This window comes from Octodon degus, unplaced genomic scaffold, assembly GCF_000260255.1.
Source record: "Octodon degus isolate 3935 unplaced genomic scaffold, OctDeg1.0 scaffold00082, whole genome shotgun sequence".
NCBI classification, from domain to species: Eukaryota; Metazoa; Chordata; class Mammalia; order Rodentia; family Octodontidae; genus Octodon; species Octodon degus.
In genome coordinates, this window is record NW_004524658.1 from 3409560 (window position 1) to 3416578 (window position 7019).

The 7019-nt window shown below is 41.0% G+C and overlaps 1 pseudogene; it reads left to right on the plus strand.

Annotated features, from left to right (window-relative positions):
- The first annotated feature begins 4879 nt into the window (after positions 1 to 4879).
- On the plus strand, positions 4880 to 6573 carry LOC101567509 (annotated as a pseudogene).
- Positions 6574 to 7019: the final 446 nt, after the last annotated feature.

Here is a 7019-nt window from a genome sequence, read left to right on the forward strand (position 1 = left end):
AGCATTGTAGGCTCCAGGGAAATAGAAATAGACTCCGATTGTTGCTGAAACAACTCTAAAATATTGTAGTCTACTCTGTAGAGATAATGGTCATATCTACATGACTAACTAGAAAATTCACTACTGTAATTCAACAGATTTGTTGTAGTAGGTTTTTTGTTGCTTATAAAGAAGTTTGAATATAACTCACTCAGTTTTCACTGCAAGTGGGAAAGTTAAATAGTTTTATTTTCATTTTATAAGTGAGGAAATAGAGGTACCAAGAAGATAAATTACATCCATGGTATTATTCAGAAAGGAAAAGAATTAAAATTCTGAACTTAGAACTGTTTTGCTTGCACATACCTTTACAGTATATTTCTTCTAGCAAATATTGAAGAATTGGGCATAGCAAATAATGCCAAAAATAATAATCATAGAGCCTGTGGCAAGGTCCCACCTTCTGTGAAATCCCACACATGCTTGATGCTGGAAGTAGGGGAATGTGCCCCAATCAAGGATGAACGCCCTGTAGAAGGAATGAGGGTAGGTGTGAGACTGCTGGAGGGGCGAGTGGAGACTGTCTACCACAAGTACAGAAACAAATCGATTATTCAAATGAAAGGTTCTAATTTTACTATTTAATTAGCCCAGGTCTATCACTATTTTTCTGGCCTTCTATAAAGAAAATAAACTTTGGAAAAAGTATAGGAACCTTCCCTTCAGTGATAAATGGAGTTTATAAACAATGATTAGAAGATCTTTTTCTAGTGTCAGCCTTGTCTCCTGGGAGATCATTTTCCCTAGAAAAAGTTGGATTTAGCTGGAGACCAGAAGTATGTACCACTAGAAAGCTACCACTGTAACATTTTTCCTAAGAATTCATAAGTAGAAAACATGATTTTTTGCAGGCAGACTCATTTAAATTCTATCAGATATGCACTTACCAATATGGGATTTTTTAAATGTAATAAACCTAATAGATAGTAGAAAGGAAATGTACAAACTTTTAGAAAATAGGATTAGCCAAATACATGGCATAAAGTAATTCTTGTTATTTGATCTGAGTTGTGAAACATGGTATTTTCTTATTGATAAACAACAAGAAATTGACCAGTACACAAAGTGGTCAGTTTTCACCGGACTGTGCTCATTGTCAACAAATGTGGGGAAAAGGTCAATGGTTAATTAAACAATCCATCACCCTCAGGATAGAGAGTAGTTCTCAACTCTGACAATCAGTGACAGAAATATTAAAAGGTCAAAAAATGAGTTATAATGTATTCCAGTTTGTTATTCTGTATTATAAAGATATAGCTGGATGCAAGAATTAGAGGCTTAAGAAAAGGTTCACAGCTTTCTAGAAACATGCTTCCTAAAGAAGTACATTTTGGATTATACACTGGTATGAATAAAGTGAATTCCTCTGGAATAGGTTAGCTTCTTTTGGGAAAAAATGGAAGAAAAATGTTTTGTCTCCATCCTTGAAGAGCTATATGAAGAGGGGGACCAGCTTGGAGGGGAGGGTTCTTTCCTGAAGGTTGTTTTCTCTGGGCTCAGTGAGTTCAAACTTCTGTTTGATTTGTAAAAGAACAATCTTTGCAAACATAGTAGTTTTCACATTCCTACTGTACCCTCTTCACACACTGGATAATTCTCTCACTCTTAGAGAGCAGAAGCATTTCCAGTTGCCTCACATCAGCTCTGGAATACGCATGCTATGAATTATGATGCTACACCAACTTGATACAGTGATTTGACCTAATTTCCCTTTGTCAGAATTGACTTCTTCATTATCCTTTCCAGACGTGAGTTTCAGTTTTTATTTTTTCAGGGAGCACTGTTATTTAATTTGTACCTCCTTATCAAGCAATTCTTTCCCTCCACTACCCTCTCTTAGTCCTTCTTCCTGCATCTGAGTGCCACTGATTCATTATGAGTCTCATGACTCATGAGTAGCAGTTCTCTTTTTCAGTGCTATAAGTTGACTAAAAGAAATACCAGTCCGTTCTGCCTTTCCATCAGCCTTTCTCTTTATCTCTTGGGGCCCAAATATGGAACACAGACAATAAAAAGAGGTGCAACAGAAAAGCTGCTTTCCAGGAAGCCATAAATCATGTGTGATTAAAGTAATTGGCAACAATAGAAAGAAAACATGTTCCTGTGCTTTGGCTCTTCAGTTCTACATATGAGAGCAAAGTGGTCACCAATTCAGAGCAACTAAGGTTTATGATAGAGAGGGGGCTTTATTTGAATAGAAAAACAAAGTTTCTCCCACATTCCTTGAGAGGGCAGGGCTCTGCACATGGTAGTATATGGCCGCCTCACTCTGCTGAAATGTTCATTTATATAGCTCCTAAACAGGGGGTGTCTTCCTGGGGACTTTGACCCACGACTGTGCCCAGCTGCACCCTCCTGCTGCCTGGGTGATTGCTGCTGTTCCAAGTATAGGCAAGTGTTATATGATTATTTTATATCTTACTGTAAAGCGTTTTGAGAGACTTTGTATGAGAGGCAATATAAAAATAAATTGAATTGAACTGTGGCTTCACCTCCCCACTTTAGTGCAGAAACCTTTGGAATAAAAAGTGCACTGCTGTGACAGAAGACAAGATTAAGATGATGTCGGGAAAATGGTCAACTCTGAAGAACCCCGGACCTGCATAAGTGAGAATATTTGTGTGGGGTGTGTGTGTGTGTGTGTGTGTGTGTGTGTTTCGTTGTCAGATTTGGCCATGTATTATTTTATAGTCCCTCTTCAACTAGAGAAAATTATATTTATCTTTATTTAGCTAGTTATTTTGAGTCATAAATGATCAGAATCTAAGTTAACACATTCCTATAAAGTTGAGATTTGCTAATTGTACCAATATCTCCTTTCCAGAACATGGTTCAGTGCCTGAGAGCTGCCTGCTTAGCCTTTGAAGGGCCAATGTCAGAACCATACCATCTGACTTGCAGAGTCTCCAGTTGTGATACTTTTCCTTTTAAAATACAATAATCATGGTGTTAGGTAAAAGGTTTTTCCTGCAGAAACATGATTTTCTGTTTTATGACACTGCATCAATACATTATTTTAATAAATGGCTCTTGGTTCACCAGAAGTGGTGCTGTATTTTGACAATATCAGGCAACCTTTTCATTTGTTTGAGCAGGAAAAGGAGGGTGCCAAAATAAAGCTACTTCAGAAGAACATCTCAAGAATGTTTATGAAAACTCTGTTACAGTTACATTTATTAGAGCTAAAGCATAGGAATAATTTGTCATGCAGAGTTCCAGGGAAGTAAGTAATTTCTGTATTTCTCTAAATGCCAGTATTTCATATTTGGAGGTAACAATTTGCTTGTAAATATGAAACTAGCAAGGCAGACTACAATGTGACAAAAGGCATCAGAGATTTGTCATTATCTGGCAGTCGTTACTGGCTGTGTGCACGGCCACGCCATGATATTTCTCATAAGAGCATGTGGGGCAAAGGAATTATTCATTGTACCAAGTTCTCTGACTATGAGGCTGAGATTTTTCTTTTTTATTGTGATGATATAATTTGATAGGGGTTCAGTTTTTGGAAGGATGGCTTTCTTTTTCCCCAATTTCCCATCCTCACAACACAAAGCCTTCGTTGCCCCCCCCCTCATTTCGCTCTCCATCATGACTTGCTAAAGGTGAGACTGCATTTAGGCCTAAGAAAGTCAGACTGATTTCCAAACTTGGGCCCCAGTGCCTACGACCTTACCAACATACAGACAGCGCCTCTCTTTCTGTGCTGAGAGTTTTGCTTATGAGATTACAGGAAGTTCTTTCTTCTGTAGATTTGTTGTTTATTACTCCTTTTTGTCTAAAACTCCCCAATATGTTTGCCTAATGGATCAAATTCCCCCAGGTATCCTGGGAATATGTGCGAATATTATTGTCTCTAGGCAATACATGGTCCCTCCGGGACTTGAAAAATGAATGACCTTTCAGAGGGGCTTATTATCTTACGGTGGCACGGAAACTCACACAGGTATTCATTTATCTTCGTTCTGCTTTGTGGTACAGAGTACTCTGGTCTAGAGAGGGGCCATTGACCCCATCCTGGAATTAAGATGAGAGATGTGTGTGTGTGTGTGTGTGTGTGTGTGTGTGTGTGTGTGTGTAAATAATATACGTATATGTAAGAGCATTTATTTCTGAAACAGCGATTTGTTTATTATGTATTTAGTACAAGGTCTACAGGGTCTCACGACATAGATCGGACTAGTAGTGATCCCTCTGTCTTCAGCCTCCTAAATGCTGGGATTACAGGCCCGCGCCACCACGTCCAGTCTCAATTGAAGTCCCAGCCCCCCACCCCCCACCCCCAGGAGACGGGGTCCGCACGGCACGCCAGGGATTGAATCCTGGTCGCTGCACTCTGCCTAAGCAGGCACTTTCGTTTGCTCAGCTATCTGGCCAGCCCTTCAAATAGCTAATATTTTTTTTAAAGAATCCAGTTTAAACACAGGATTAACAACAGAATTCAAGATTAAGGCAAAAAGAAATTGAGTTTTCAATATCAAGTCATAGGTCCCAATACCTCATTCTTAATTCCTCCTCCCGAATTGTATTTAGTTACTTTTCAGACCATTAGTAGTACATTTCCAAATGTATTAGCCAACAGATAGTTAGAACTTACCATGTCATTTTGATTCTCCTTTTCTCTTCACTGCACGCATCGTCCTTGTACTGAGCAAAAAACCATTCCATCCTCCAGTTCTTTCTCATTCCAAGTAGGAGAAGTAAGCCTCAGTTTTCTGTTTGCAAAATGGGGGAATACAAAAATCTTCTCTAGGTTCTCTTACATCGACTGCCCAAGAATCACATTGTAAGAAGCAGCAACTTCTGCTCTGGTCTCCATCTGTGGCAATCACAAAGCAGCATGTGTGAGTACATCCCCATCCATGTTGGCCAGGCTGGTGTCCAGATTCTCAATGCCTGCGGGGACCTCTACTGCCTGGAGCATGGCATTCAGCAGGATGGCCAGATGCCAAATGATGAGGCCCTTGGGGATGGAGATGACTCCTTCAACACCTTCTTCAGCAAGAGTGGTGCTGGCAAACATGTGCCCAGGGCAATGTTTGTAGAGCGGGGCACGCAGTCATCAATGAAGCGTGCACTGGTACCTACAGCCAGCTCTTCCACCCTGAGCAACTCATCACAGGCAGGGAAGACGCTGCCCCTAACTATGCCTGTGACACTACACCATTGGCAAGGAGATCACTGACCTTTTGTTGGACCGCATTAAGAAACTGAGGGCCAGGCAAATAGTTCAGCGAATTGAAGTGCCTGCTTGCAGGAAGGGGCTGGGGTTCAAGCCCTGGGCCTGTGGTGCGGGCCGACTACAGGTGTGCTGAGATGGCAATTGGGACTGGGCGTGGTGGTGCACGACTGTAATCCTAGCTCTTGGGAGGCTGTAAACAGGCGGATCACTGAGAGTCTGATCTAGGATGGAGACCCCTGCACACCCTGTAAACCCTTTCCTAAAATACAAAGAGAGAAAGAGAGAGAGAGAAAGAGAGAGAGAGAGAGAGAGAGAGAGAGAGAGAGAGAGAGAGGAAAGAAAGGAAAGAAAGAGAGAGAGAGAAAGAAAAGAAAGAAAGAAAGAAAGAAAGAAAGAAAGAAAGAAAGAAAGAAAGAAAGAAAGAAAGACAAGAAAGCAACTGGCTGACCAGTACACAGGTCTTCAGGGGTTCTCGGTTTTCCACAGATTTGGCAGGGGCACTGGCTCTAGGTTCATGTTCCTGCTGATGGAGGGTCTCTCTGCTGACCCTTGCTAGAAATCCAATCTCCATCTTCACCACCCATACTACCCTGAAGCACTCTGACTGTGCCTTCAATATAGACAATGAGACCATCTATGATCCCTGTCATAGAAACCTCAATACTGAGCACCCCACCTAAGCTGAGCCCCCATACTAGGTAGGTTGTATCTTCCATCACCACTTCTTTCAGACTTGATGGAGTCTTGAATATGGATCTGACAGAATTATAGAGCAGTCTGGTGCCCTATCCCCACATCCGCTTCCCTCTGGCCACATATGCCCCTGTCATCTCTGTGGAGAAAGCCTACTATGAACAGTTTTCTGTAGCAGAGATCACCAATGCCTGCTCTGAGACTGCCAACCAGATGGTAAAATGTGACCCTCGCTGTGGTAAATACATGCCTTGCTGCCTGTTGTACCATGTGTTGTGGCCCCAAAGATGTCAATGTCACCCATTGCCACTATCAAAACCAAGCATAACATCTAGTTTGTGGACTGGTGTTACAGTGACCTTAAGATTGGCATTAAATACCAACTTGCCACCATGGTGCCTTGTGGAGACCTGGCCAGGGTACAATAGGCTGCAAGCATGCTGAGCAACATCACAGCCATCACAGAGGCCTGGGTTATCCCGGACCACAGGATGATCTGATGTATCCCAAGCATGGTTTTGCCCACTAGTATGTGGGTGACGGGATAGGGCAAGTTTTACGAGGCCCAGGAGTGCATGGCTGCCCACAAGAAAGATAATGAAGAATTTGATGTGAATTCTGTTGAAGAAGAGGGCATGGAACAAGGAGAAGAATGTTAAAAATGTAAAAAAGGTGCTGCTTATATAGGGAGGCTCATTCTGTTTTAAAAATTGGAAAGTTATGGTCTGATCAGTTAATTCATATATAGCAGTATATGTTCTCATATACAATTACTGACCTAAGCTTTAAAGCATAAATGCACTAAAAAAGTAAAGCATAAATGCTGTCACAGACTCAAGTTGGCTGTTTCTCTGATGGGTTTTGAACAAAGTATTCCTTTCCAAATAAATAAATAATAAATAAAAATCTCCATATAGCAGTTATGACAACAAAGTGAAAGCATGTTGACCTTGTCATGTAAAATGCCTCAATATTTTTAGTGACTCACTTCTTGCCTGAGTACTAGGAGTCCTCTCTACTTATCCTCATCTTCTGATTAGACATATGAATGTAAATGTTTTTATATCATGTGTAGTCTGGAGAAAGTTTAGTATCACTAATACCT